Raw genomic sequence first — 14,506 nt, forward strand, 5'->3', positions numbered from 1 at the left:
GTGTTTGTTGTCAGCGCGGTGGTGTTTGTTGTCAGCGCGGTGGTGTTTGTTGTCAGCGCGGTGATGTTTGTCGTCGACAGCGCGGTGATGTTTGTCGTCGGCAGCGCGGTGGTGTTTGTCGTCGGCAGAGCGGTGGTGTTTGTCGTCGGTAGAGCGGTGGTGTTTGTTGTCAGCTCGGTGGTGTTTGTTGTCAGCGCGGTAGTGTTTGTTGTCAGCGCAGTAGTGTTTGTCGACGGCAGAGCGGTGATGTTTGTTGTCGGCAGATCGGTGGTGTTTGTCGTCTGCAGAGCGGTGGTGTTTGTCGTCAGCAGCGAGGTGGTGTTTGTTGTCAGCACGGTGGTGTTTGTCGTCACCGAGGTGGTGTTTGTTGTTGGCAGAACAGTGGTGTTTGTCGTCAGTAGAGCGGTGGTGTTTGTCGTCGGTAGAGCGGTGGTGTTTGTCGTCGGTAGAGCGGTGGTGTTTGTCGTCGGTAGCGAGGTGATGTTTGTTGTCTGCGCGGTGATGTTTGTTGTCAGCGCGGTGGTGTTTGTCGTCGGCAGTGCAGTGGTGTTTGTCGTCGATTTGGTGGTGTTTGTCGTCGAAGCGGTGGTGTTTGCTGTCAGCAGCGCGATGTTGTTTGCCATCGGCAGAGCGGTGATGTTTGTCGTCGTCAGAGTGGTGATGTTTGTCGTCGGCAGAGAGGTGGTGTTTGTCGTCGGCAGCACGGTGGTGTTTGTCGTCGGCTGCGCAGTGGTGTTTGTCGTCGGCTGCGCGGTGGTGTTTGTCGTCGGTAGCGAGGCGTTGTTTGTTGTCTGCGCAGTGGTGTTTGTTTGCGCGGTGGTGTTTGTTGTGAGCGCGGTCGTTTTTGTTGTCAGCGCAGTAGTGTTTGTCGTCGGCAGCGCAGTGATGTTTGTCGTCGGCAGAGAGGTGGTGTTTGTCGTCGGCAGCGCGGTGGTGTTTGTCGTCGGCTGCGCAGTGGTGTTTGTCGTCGGCAAAGCGGTGGTGTTTGTCGTTGGTAGCAAGGCGTTGTTTGTTGTCTGCGCAGTGGTGTTTGTTGTCTGCGCGGTGGTGTTTGTTGTGAGCGCGGTCGTGTTTGTTGTCAGCGCGGTGATGTTTGTTGTCAGCGCAGTAGTGTTTGTCGTCGGCAGCGCAGTGATGTTTGTCGTCGGCAGAGAGGTGGTGTTTGTCGTCGGCAGCGCGGTGGTGTTTGTCGTCGCCAACGCAGTGGTGTTTGTCGTCGGCAGCGCGGTGGTGTTTGTCGTCGAAGCGGTGGTGTTTGCTGTCCGCAGCGCGACGTTGTTTGTCGTCGGCAGCACAGTGGTGTTTGTCGTCGGCACTGCGGTGGTGTTTGTTGTCTGCGCGGTGGTGTTTGTCGTCGGCACTGCGGTGGTGTTTGCTGTCTGCGCGTTGGTGTTTGTCGTTAGCGCGGGGGTGTTTGTCTCCTCCTCCTCGGCGGCGCCTAGCACGGCTGCTGCTGTTCGACATGGCATAGACAGTCATTGTTTAAGGTTAGTACAGTAGTGTACATTAAAGGGTTGAAGCAATTTGATTTTTATCTTGGTACGGAATGTAGACTTTACCGTTAAGCATCAGCAAAGCTATCAGTGCTGCTCGAATCATTGTTTTTCTCCTATAACCTGCAAATCACATGAAATCCACTTTAGCACAGTATCTTTTTTTTAAATTTCGGTAACACTTTATAATAACTATCCGTTTTACTAGTTAATAGATCATTAGTAAACTGTTGATAAATCATTTATTGTTGATTTGTGAAGTATTTGTTAACAGTTTGTTAAGCATTTACAGGGTGTTCCAATATGGTTGACCGCATTCTAAATGCCCATGCTAGTTGATGGATCTTAATAAAACTATATACACTTTATGTTGAAGGTCATAAGTTTTATTGGTTAAATCTACAAAGAAAAGTACACATATTTGTTGGTTCTATGGCAGATTTTCATTAATGTGCAACATCTGCCTGCAAAATGCCTTATCAAAATGCCTTTTCTTTTGAAGTGAACGGCATTTCTTAACCTGAAAAGATGAAAATGCCGAACGTTACACACAAAAACTTGAAACCTTTCGACTCAAACTGTGTTTCAGGTTAAGAACACCCTGTAAATGCGTAACAAACAGTTAACAAATACTTCACAAATCAACAATAAATCATTTATAAAACGTTTACTAATGATCTATTAACTAGTAAAACGGATAGTTATCATAAAGTTTTACCAAAATTTCTTTCCTGATTATATTGTCAAACGTCAATTCGTAAAATCATGTTTTGGAATGTGAATGAAATAGCCTTTCGTCCACTCGATATTACAATTAAAAATGACGTTTTATTTCACTTACACTGATAACTAATTTCTCAATTCATTTTTCCAACGAAGACATCAAATGTTTTTGATTTCAACTGTTTGTAAAATTTTTAGCACAATAATAATCATTATAATTAGAGATCGGGATGCCGATCGATCGGGTCCGATCACGTCATTTTCAAAGTATCGGAATCGGCAAAAAAATATCGGCCATGCCTTTTTTTAATATATATATATTTTTTAATTAAATCGTTTTCTAATTGTATTTAACGTTACAGACATAATATGTTCCACTCAGTCTTTAGGCTTAAGGTAGGGTTATCAAATTAATCCCGTTAACGGCGGTATTTAATTAAAAAAGAAAAATTATCACGTTAAAATATTTAACGCAATTAACGCATGCGCTGCACGACCCACTCACGCATTGTCGCGTTCAATCTGTAATGGCGCCGTTTTACCTATATATAGAGCTAAAAGGCAGCGTGAAATGAGTAGAGTGAATTTTGGAAGCCTTTGGAGCCTTTTTTTTAATTGGCTAAAGCCTTACAATCCCTCTCCCTACGATTAGAAATATCGTGGTAAGCAATGTAGGGAAGAAAGGTAGTAATTGAGCTTTTTCTTTTTCTTAACACCCTATGTTATTTCCCAACGTAGAGAAGATATATCAATTGGTACCACTACGCAAAGTCATGGTTGCACTTCCCATCATCCATTTGGGCAGAACAGTTAAATGGCTACAGTATCGTTGACTGAAAGCTCAACAAATACACTAGATGGCAATATTTAGTCACAATATACAAAGTTGCATTTATCCTTTAAGAATTACAAGTCTTTCTATCCTTGGATCTCTCTCACAGAAAAAATGGTAATAATGTAAATGCCATCTTGAGGATTTATTGTCATAATAAACAAATACAGTACTTATGTACTGTATGTTGAATGTATATATTCGTCCGAGTTGTATTCATTTTTTTCTTAATGCATTGCCAAAATGTATATGATCGGGAAAAATTATCGGGAATTATTGGAATTGAATCGGGAGCAAATATCGGGATCGTCAGATACTCAAACTAAAACGATCGGGATCGGATTGGGAGCAAAAAAACATGATCGGTACAACCCTAATTATAATAATTAAATAAAAGGATATTAATGCATAATATTAGAAAGTTACTTTACCAAATATTTACTGAATAAAATGTAAATGTTCCCGTCATGTTTTGCAGCAAATTGTATCCAACATTTTGTTCATTCAAAAAAATCTATCAAAATTTCACTTTTTTTGTAAGAAAAAAAAATTTGTATTAATTAAGAATCAATCATTTTCATTCAAATTGTTATACACTATCGTAAAACGATAGTGTATAACAATTTGAAACGATATCTTTAAAAACATAAAAAATATCAGAATTTGAATAACCAGTTATAAATAATAGAATATTTGATTTAAATTACAGATTCAATGTAAATGGAGAAAAAAAAGTGCACTGACCTCTCCTTGGTCCTAGATGAAACCAAATAGCTACAAGAGTAATAAATCAATGTAATATCAAAAAATAATACCCCCAAAAAAAGATTTTCTATATTTTCATCATTACGCGTCTACTTTTTGTCCACCCGCGGTGATGCTGGTTCTTCACCCTTGCAATATGATGAATGATGGAGACACACATATATATAAACGAGGGATGGGAAAGGAAGTGACGCGTCCGTCGGATCTTGCCAAGGTTGGTATCAAGTGATGATGAAAGACAGGACAAAAGAAAGAAAACTGCCCAAACCGCTCTCATCTCTGCCCCCGTTCAAGGCACGAGACAATGAGGGACGCATTCCGCATACGTCAACCGTCTGGGCCGCGTGTTTATTCAAAACTCCGTGCAATATTTTTCTTGCTGCGTGTTGCGACATTTCAAGTTTGGGGATTTTACAACTTCGAAAATTCCTCCTTTTTGCTCATAGTGGAGTGTTAAACACACAAATATTAGGAAAATGACAGTGATAACACAAAAAAAGAACATTCTAGACGTACGTACATGTTCTAATTGTTTTTTCTTTTATACCTTTAATGTTCACCTTTTTATTGGAGTTAAATTTTCATTTGTTAACATTGATGCATGTCCATTTTAGATTATTAAATATAATTGTAGTTTATAGTAGTTTTCATTTTTATTTTTGAATTAGGGCCCGAGCACCAACATGGTGCGAAGGCCCTATTGTTATGCTAAGGATTATTAGGGCACGAGCACTAAGTGTTATTTTTAATTTTTTTTCAGGGCAAATGAAAACGGCCAATTTGGAGGCCTGAACATGCACGAAAAGTCACCAAAATTTTCACATTTTCACATCGAATGTGCCAATGGGTTTTCCCATTGTGAGTGTATCAAATACTTGTTCTCCCCACTGTACGTGCGGAAAATTGTAAATTTCGATAATTTTGCAACGTTGCATAAAAATGTAACAAAATGGCTCAGTGGCGCCCCCTTGAAATTTTAAAATTGGCTTATAACATTAGGGTCTGTCAGCGTAGAGTGATGAAATTTGGGAAGTTTATACCTTGTCCAAAACCGCTCCAAAAAAGCATTTACACCCATATTCCAAACCCAACAGGAAATGGGTTATTTTGCATCGAATATGACATTTTTATCGATTTACAGGGTGCACATTTGAGACTTTTTCGCCAAAGAAGTTAGTTGGATCATCTTCAAAATTGGTGAGACTGTTCAGGAGACATATGAGATCTTAAGTTTTTAAAATGTTGCGTTTTCATTCACATGTCTGACCTGGGCGTGGTGCCAAAGTCGGCCATTTTTTCGGCAAAATGACAAATTCAGTCAATGACTAATAGTTCCTTGACACAACGTTCAATCTTAGTGTGAAGCGCTTTGAGCGCCTTGAAAAGGTGGAGAAGCGCTATACAAGTATAACACCATTTACCATTTTTCATATTTGGCATGTATGTGCGGTATCCCACCCTTAACATGTGTGCATTGAAATATTACCCATTAGGCCTGGCGCCCCCTAGTGAGAACAGGAAATGCTTTTTTTTACTAGACAGGTTCCTCCTCCAAGGGAAAAGAATCTGTTGACCTCAAACCTGCATCAGGGGAGCCTTAAGACCTGTGTTCTGGTGCCTGATGAAAAATATTGAGGTTTCGTTGAAGCGGAGGGGTCCAAACAGGAAAGTGAAAATGACCGTCAACAATTTGTTTCGCTAAAAACTTTGAACAGTCATAACTCAGCAGATATACAACATTTCTGTGCCAAATTTCCCGTGCTTGTTGAGAGTCATACCCTGAAGGGTCTTGTAAGGGTCATTTGCATTATCTCTACAGTGCCAACTAGTGGTGACAGAAAGGAGTCTTAAAACAGGCCTTTCCTATTGGTTTTTTTTTCAACGTAGAGCAATGAAATTTGGGGAGTCCATACGTTATACAAAACTGTTCCAAAAAGTCTCTTGCACCCAATTTCCAAATCCAACAGAAAATCAGGTATTTTGGATCGAATGTGAAATTTTTTATCCATTTGTAGTATAGTTTACATTTGGAGGCCTGAACATGCACGAAAACTCACCAAATTTTGCATATACATGTGGCTTTGCACGGATTTCGATAATCTTGTGACGTTACAAAAAAATGTAACAAAATGGCTCAGTGGCACCCCCTTGAATTTTTCAAAAAGGCATTTCCTATTAGTTTTTTTAAACGTAGAGCAATGAAATTTGGGGAGTCGATACCTTGTGCAAAACTGCTCCAAAAAGTCTCTTGAACCCATATTCCAAACCCAACAGGAAATCGGGTATTTTGGATCGAATGTGAAATTTTTATCAATTAACAGGGTGCACATTTGAGACCTTGTCACAGAGGGAGTTAGTTGGGTCATCTTCAAAATTAGTGAGACTATTCAGGAGACATAGGAGATCTAAAATTTTCAAAATGGTGCGTTTTCATTCATGGGTCTGACCTGGGCGTGGCGCCAAAGTCGGGCATTTTTTCGGCAAAATGACAAATTCAGTAAAAGACTAACAGCTCCTTGACACAAAGTTCAATCTTTTTCATATCTGGCATGTATGTGCGGGATCCCACCCTTAACACGAGTGCATTGAAACATTACCCATTAGGCCTAGCGCCCTCTAGTGGGAACAGAAAATGCCTTTTTTTACTAAACAGGCTCCCCCTCCAAGGAAAAAAATAAAATATTCACCTGAAACCTGCATCAGGGGAGCCATAAGACATGTGTTCAGGTGCCTGATGAAAAATACTGAGGTTTGGTTGAAGCAGAAGAGTCCAACAGGAGAAGTGAACATGACTGAAGCCATTTCGTCTCACCACAAGTTTTGACAAGTCATAACTTCTACAACATATCTGCGCCAAACATCTCGTGCTTGTTGAGTCATACTCTGAAGGGTCCTGTAGGGGTCATTTGCATCAACCCTACAGCGCCAACTAGTGGCAATAGAAAGTCACTCATTTTTCTAATATATGTCCAGTTCTTTTCAGGTTGGTCATTGTAGTTTCAAGACCTTTTGAAATACTTATTTTACATCCCATGTCCACATGTCTCTGTCTGTTGCTGTGACGACCCTTTATTCGCTCCTTTTTTGTAGTACTCTCTCCAATGGGGGTTTTTATCTCTTAGGTGTGTGAATGTAAAGAGGCGACTTTCGAGCATGTTAGGTTCTAATGAGATGATTAGAGAGGACGATCTGCCACCACCCTGACCTGCACACTGTCCGAGTTGCGTGACGTCCGAGTTGGGCTAGATTGCGAGGGCCCATTCAGTCCTGCTTGCAGGCCTAGTTATTATTGTTTTTTTCATGGCAAATGAAAATCGCCCATTTGGAGGTCTTAACATGCTCAAAAACTCACCAAAATGTGCACAAACATGCGGATTCGCGAAAATTTCGATAATTTGGCAACGTTGTAAAAAATATTTTAAAAATGGCTCAGTGGCGCCCCCTGGAATTTTTAAAAAAAGGCCTCTCCATTTAGGTTTTTTCAACGTAGAGCGATGAAATTTGTGGAGTTGATACCTTGTGTAAAAATGCTTCAAAAAGTCTCTTGCACCCATATTCCAAACCCAAAAGGAGATCGGGTATTTTGGATTGAATATTGAAAAACATGCCATTTTTGTCGAAAACCAGGGTGCACGTTTGAGACCATTGCGCCAATGCAGTTAGTTGGATCCTCCTCAAAATTGGTGAGATTCTTCATGAGACATATCAGATGTTAAGTTATCAAAATGGTGAGTTTTCAGTCACGGGCCTGACCTGAGCGGAGTACCAAAATCGGGCTTATTTGGGGATTAGGGTTACAGTTTAGGTGGTGGTGGGGTGACTGGGGATCCAAGCGCAGAGACAGCGCGCAAGCTGGGAACGGTAGCAATAGTTTATTGGTAGTTAGAAGCAGATCGTGTCCGAAGAATCCAGTGGAGAGTTTGGCGATAGAACAGGTAAACAGCCAGGCAGGCAAACAGTACCCAAACCCCCCCAAAAAAACAAAAACAAAAATTAGCTCAGAATCAGGATTACAAGATTCGTTGTTAGCTGAAAGCTGGAGTCACAAACTCGTGGAGTTGAGGCGTTTATCTGGCGATAACGTGAGGCCAAGCATCGGTTTAAATAGGCTGCTGGCGATTATCACCTGCACTTGGTCCCAGACTCACCCATCTGTCGAATCCTGCCATGAAGACAGTGACACACAAACACACGAGGAGGAGGAGCTTGGCTCACGGGGCAGAAGCCCTAACAGTATTCCAACATTGAAACATTCACAGCAATGCAGAGTAAATGAATGCTTTCTCCCTCCATGTGCTGTTCTACAACAAATTTTTAATTACTTCACTTGTCGACATGGCAGAACACTTGGATACACAAGCCATTGAGAGAGAGAGCTCAAGGATATCACAAGTCACCGAGCAACCACAGGTTACGAGCTGTAGACTTATGGGTAATCAATATTTGTGATTACAAATGATTTAACGATAAAGGACTATCAAATAAAATACTGAGATGTGGCAATTTATTACTAGGCACAGCCGAAGTGTTGACGGGGTCCGGTTTGGTGGCCTCAGCATTGCATCACTGCTTTTTGCAGCTGATGTGGTGCTGTTGGCTTCATCAAGCCATGACCTCCAACTCTCACTGGAGTGGTTTGCAGCTGAGTGTGAAGCGGTTGGGATGAAGATCAATCAGCACCTCCAAATCCGTGACCATGGTCCTCAGTTGGAAAAGGGTGGCGTGCCCTCTCCGGGTCGGGGATGTGATCCTGCCCCAAGTGGAGGAGTTCAAGTCCAGTGCCTTGCAAAAGTATTCGGCCCCCTTGAACCTTGCAACCTTTCGCCACATTTCAGGCTTCAAACATAAAGATATAAAATTTTAATTTTTTTGTCAAGAATCAACAACAAGTGGGACACAATCGTGAAGTGGAACAAAATTTATTGGATAATTTAAACTTTTTTAACAAATAAAAAACTGAAAAGTGGGGCGTGCAATATTATTCGGCCCCCTTGCGTTAATACTTTGTAGCGCCACCTTTTGCTCCAATTACAGCTGCAAGTCGCTTGGGGTATGTTTCTATCAGTTTTGCACATCGAGAGACTGACATTCTTGCCCATTCTTCCTTGCAAAACAGCTCAAGCTCAGTGAGGTTGGATGGAGAGTGTTTGTGAACAGCAGTCTTAAGCTCTTTCCACAGATTCTCGATTGGATTCAGGTCTGGACTTTGACTTGGCCATACTAACACCTGGATAGGTTTATTTTTTAACCATTCCATTGTAGATTTGGCTTTATGTTTTGGATCATTGTCCTGTTGGAAGATAAATCTCCGTCCCAGTCTCAGGTCTTGTGCAGATACCAACAGTTTTTCTTCCAGAATGTTCCTGTATTTGGCTGCATCCATCTTCCCGTCAATTTTAACCATCTTCCCTGTCCCTGCTGAAGAAAAGCAGGCCCAAACCGTGATGCTGCCACCAACATGTTTGACAGTGGGGATGGTGTGTTCAGGGTGATGAGCTGTGTTGCTTTTACGCCAAACATATCGTTTTGCATTGTGGCCAAAAAGTTCAATTTTGGTTTCATCTGACCAGAGCACCTTCTTCCACATGTTTGGTGTGTCTCCCAGGTGGCTTGTGGCAAACTTTAAACGAGACTTTTTATGGATATCTTTGAGAAATGGCTTTCTTCTTGCCACTCTTCCATAAAGGCCAGATTTGTGCAGTGTACGACTGATTGTTGTCCTATGGACAGACTCTCCCACCTCAGCTGTAGATCTCTGCAGTTCATCCAGAGTGATCATGGGCCTCTTGGCTGCATCTCTGATCAGTTTTCTCCTTGTTTGAGAAGAAAGTTTAGAAGGACGGCCGGGTCTTGGTAGATTTGCAGTGGTCTGATGCTCCTTCCATTCAATATGATGGCTTGCACAGTGCTCCTTGAGATGTTTAAAGCTTGGGAAATCTTTTTGTATCCAAATCCGGCTTTAAACTTCTCCACAACAGTATCTCGGACCTGCCTGGTGTGTTCCTTGGTTTTCATAATGCTCTCTGCACTTTAAACAGAACGCTGAGACTATCACAGAGCAGGTGCATTTATACGGAGACTTGATTACACACAGGTGGATTCTATTTATCATCATCGGTCATTTAGGACAACATTGGATCATTCAGAGATCCTCACTGAACTTCTGGAGTGAGTTTGCTGCACTGAAAGTAAAGGGGCCGAATAATATTGCACGCCCCACTTTTCAGTTTTTTATTTGTTCAAAAAGTTTAAATTATCCAATAAATGTTGTTCCACTTCACGATTGTGTCCCACTTGTTGTTGATTCTTGACAAAAAAATTAAATTTCATATCTTTATGTTTGAAGCCTGAAATGTGGCGAAAGGTTGCAAGATTCAAGGGGGCCGAATACTTTTGCAAGGCACTGTATCTTGGGGTCTTGTTCACGAGTGAGAGTAGGAGTGAGCGGGAGATCGACAGGCGGATCGGTGGAGCGTCTGCAGTGATGCGGACTCTGCCGCTGGTCTGTAGTGGTGAAGAAGGAGCTGAGCCGAAACGTGAAGCTCTCGATTTACCAGTCGATCTACGTTCCTACCCTCACCTATGATCACGAACTGTGGGTCGTGACCGAAAGAACCCGGATACAAGCGGCCGAAATGAGTTTCCTTTGCAGGGTGTCCGGGCTCTCCCTTAGAGATAAGTTCGTTCATCCGGGAGGGACTGTGTGTCGAGCTTCGTGTTCAGAGGTTCAAGTTGAGGTGGCTCGGTCATCTGGTTCCGAAGCCTCCTGGATGCCTCCCTGGAGAGGTGTCCCGGGCATGTCTCACTTGCGGGAGGCCCCAGGGACAACTCAGGACACACTGGAGAGACTGTCTCTCGGTTGGCCTGGAAACACCTTGGGATCCTGCCGCAGGAGCTGGTTAAAGTGATTTGGGAGAGGGATGTCTGGGCTTCCCTGCCAAAGCTGCTACCCCCGTGACCCGACTCCAGATTAAGCAGTAGATGATGATGATGGGGATAATTTACATTCCTCGATAGTAGGTGACTGTGTACCAGACCCGGCCTCAGCTCGCCAGATTCACATAGCAAACACGCCCGCTGAACGTCAGTGCACTACATGCATTTCTGGGACTCCTTCAAATGGTGAATTTCTATGTAGAGTTTCCTGCTACTGTTGTTGAGTTGTTCCACAGGTTTCTCCCAGAGTAGATTCAACAGTCACAGCTCGTTCTGGAACAGTGATAATATCAGTCATCAGTTGAGTTGTTGCTGACAATGAGCCAAGCGCGGTTGTTTGTAAGGCAAGAGATGATGTTGATCCTTCAGTGGTTGTCGGTGAATTTGTTGCTTCAGAGACAAGAATATCTCAAAGTGCGGTCGTTTGTTTGCTCGGATTTGAAATCTAGTATTGAGATTGTTGCCACTTACAAATGATTGGGACTGAATCTGGGTGTCTTGCTGTCATGAAAACCAAACAAGTACAAGCTAATAATTTAACAGTAAAATGCTGTTCATGCATCAAAGACCTTTCAAGGGTTCTTTTTCTTTGATAATAGCTTCATGAATAACCCCCCCTCCCCCAAAAAATGCAAACCAATGTTGTCGCTTTATGTAAAAATAGAATAGAATTTATTTCTCAATTATGAATAGTACTTTGAGAATAAAAGTACTGTCGAAAAATAACATTTCACAAGATGATATCATGATATTTAATGCTGTAAAGTTAGCACACTGATGAAATTGATTTAAATGTTAGTGTTTTAAAAGATAAATCTCATAATCTGATACGGTTAAACCTCTACAAGACCATTTTTGGTCATTTGTATTATTATTACATAAATTACTGTTCTGATTATTATAATTGATTATAAAAACAAACAAAAAAATTATTGTATTTAAACGTGTGCTTTCCAAAGGGTTCCTTCCGTACAAAACAATAGTGCGGTAATACCCAACAAATGTCATTTTACAAGAAAAATGATAACGATGATTACTTCAAGACGAAGTTGTTGTAATGCGTTTTTGTGAATTAGTAGAAATTGTCTCATTAGCAATATTATTGCTAGTTTGCTAACAACCACGACAGCAACAGTAGGCAGGATGCAATGACCAAGCTGCTTTCGTAGCGTGTTCCGCTCGAAACCTCTGTAAAACAAAAACAGAATAAAACATGAGTCACTCACGGAAGAACCTGAAGCGTAACCGAGCACTTTTTCGAACAACTTACGCGCGCCGCCCACAAAAATGAAGGAAGTGTCCACGTTAAAATCTGTGATGTTTGGCGTGGCGTCTATCAAAACTTGCCCGATGACGCTATTGTTAGGCACGGAGCTGGCCGTGAAACTCAAATCCATGTTGTTGATGATGGAGCCGTTACTGATATAAACAGAATTGTTAGTAATAATACCAATTGGGGTCTGTGATGAGGGCCTTAAAGTGGAACTGACCTGAATGAAACCACGGTCAAGAAGCGGAATGAAGCGAGTTTTCGGAAGAAAACTTCAAGCTGTGGAAACACGAGTAAATGACTTTGAGTTTAAGTGTCTTTGTAGAACAGTTTCAATGTGCCTCATGGGAGTCCATCATCATTGACTGTAAACTCATTGCACGCTATCGCTAACAATAGATATTTAATTCATTGAAACTGTGCCAAGGTTTGGAAGAGTAACATCCTCCTTTTGAATAGTACTTACGATTTTCTTGATGAGGTCCGCTCGATTGATAAATGCTGCGGAATCTGGATTCAACAAGTCCTGGGTAAACTGCTCTCCCGCCGATCGGAATGACAGTCGACGCGTTGCAAGAGCGGTGGTTGTTGCCGGTGTGACGGTTGTTGGCGCAGTTGCAGTTGTTGACGCAGTTGCAGTTGTTGGCGCAGGTGCAGTCGTTGACGCAGTTGTTGGCGCAGTTGCAGTTGTTAGGTTCTTTTCTAAAAGCATCAATCAGGAAACATTTGGTGGGTGAATTCAGAAACGGATCTGGACTGAATGAATGTTAGCTTACCGATGGCGACTATGGATTCAGTGTCAATGGTTAGATTGGTGTTTGTGTTGTTCAGGCCCTCTTTTAATGTTAGCGTGACGTCATCTGGTTCAGGAAGTGCTTCGCCTGACGTGCTGTTTCTTATAAACTCGATGTCCACATCTGCCACAACATTGTCATCCGCTCGAGTCCGGGGTGGGCTGCGCCTGCATTGGTGAGAAATTATTGCCATAGTTTGACGACAACATCGACATCAGTCCAGGGCTTGTGTTACCTGAAGCCTGTGACGACACAGCGGCTGTATGTTGTGTACCTCCGTCTGTATATGAAGTCGTACTGTGAGGAGAACATGCACATTAACTCCAGTGAACTCAAACTATTAACAAATAGTAAACTGTTGCTCTACTCACCAACAAGAAGATTCTATTAGCAAGGATACGGAATTCGTCACTGTTGGGGTTATCCAGTTCCTCTTCGTATGGTTCGATCAATACCACAGTAACGATGATGACAAGATCTGGAGGTGGTGGAGGAGTTGTGGTGGGAGTTGTTGCTGTAACAGGCACAACTGCGGTGGTTTGGGTTGCGGTGGCGTTTGTCGTCGGCGTGCTTGGGACAGCGGTGGCGTTTGTTGTCGGGGTGGCAGTAGCGTGTGTCGTCGGGGCGGCGGTGGCGTTTGGCGTCAGGGCGGCGGGGGCGTTTGTCGTTGGGGCAGCAGTGGCGTTTGTCGTAGGGGCGCCGGTGGCGTTTGTTGTCGGGGCGGCGGTGGTGTTTGTCGTCGGGGTGGTGGGTTTCGTCGTCGGTGCAGTGGTGTTTGTCGTCGGCATGGTGGGTTTCGTCGTGGGAGAGGTGGGTTTCTTCGTCGGCACGGTGGTGTTTGTCGTCGGCGCGGTGGGTTTCCTCGTCGTCGGCGCGGTGGTGTTTGTCATCGGCACGGTGGGATTTGTCGTGGGTGAGGTGGGTTTCGTCGTTGGCACGGTGTGTTTTGTCGTCGGGGCAGTAGTAGCGTTTGTCGTTGGGGGGGCGGTGGCGTTTGTCGCCGGCACGGCAGTGGCTGGCGTCCCTTCGGTGGTTGGCGTGCCTGCAGTTGTTGGTGCTGGTGCAGTAGTTGTAATGATCTTTTCTGAAAGTGTCAATCAGGAAACATTTAGAAAGTGAATTCGTAAATTCATCTCGACTGAATAAACAGTAGCTTACCTATGCCTTCTACGGACTCAGTGTCAATGTTTAGGGTGGTGTTTGTGTTGTTCAAGCCCTCTTTTAATGTTAATGCCACGTCATCTGGTTCAGGAAGTGCTTCGCCTGACGTGCTGTTGTTTATAAACTCGATGTCCACATCTGCCTCAACGTTATCATCCGCTCGAGTCAGGGCTGAGCTGCGCCTGCATTGGTGAGACATTATTGCCAGAGTTAGAGGACGACAGTGACATCATTTCAGGGGACATGTTACCTGAAGCCTGTGACGATGCAGCGGCTGTATGTTGTGTACCTCCGTCTGTATATGACGTCATACTGTGACGAGAACACGCATATAAGCTCAAGTGACCTCAAACAATAAGCAAATAGCAAACTTTTGCTGTACTCACCACCAAGAAGATTCTATTAGCAAGTATACGGAATTGGTCACTCCCAGGGTCTGCCAGTTCCGGTACGTATGGTTGGAAAATTACCGCAACAATAATGACGACAAGAGTTGGGCGGGGTGCAACAGAAGTGGTTGGAGTTGTTGCTG

The sequence above is a fragment of the Corythoichthys intestinalis genome, chromosome 13 (genome assembly GCF_030265065.1).
Source record: "Corythoichthys intestinalis isolate RoL2023-P3 chromosome 13, ASM3026506v1, whole genome shotgun sequence".
In the NCBI taxonomy this organism is placed as follows: Eukaryota; Metazoa; Chordata; class Actinopteri; order Syngnathiformes; family Syngnathidae; genus Corythoichthys; species Corythoichthys intestinalis.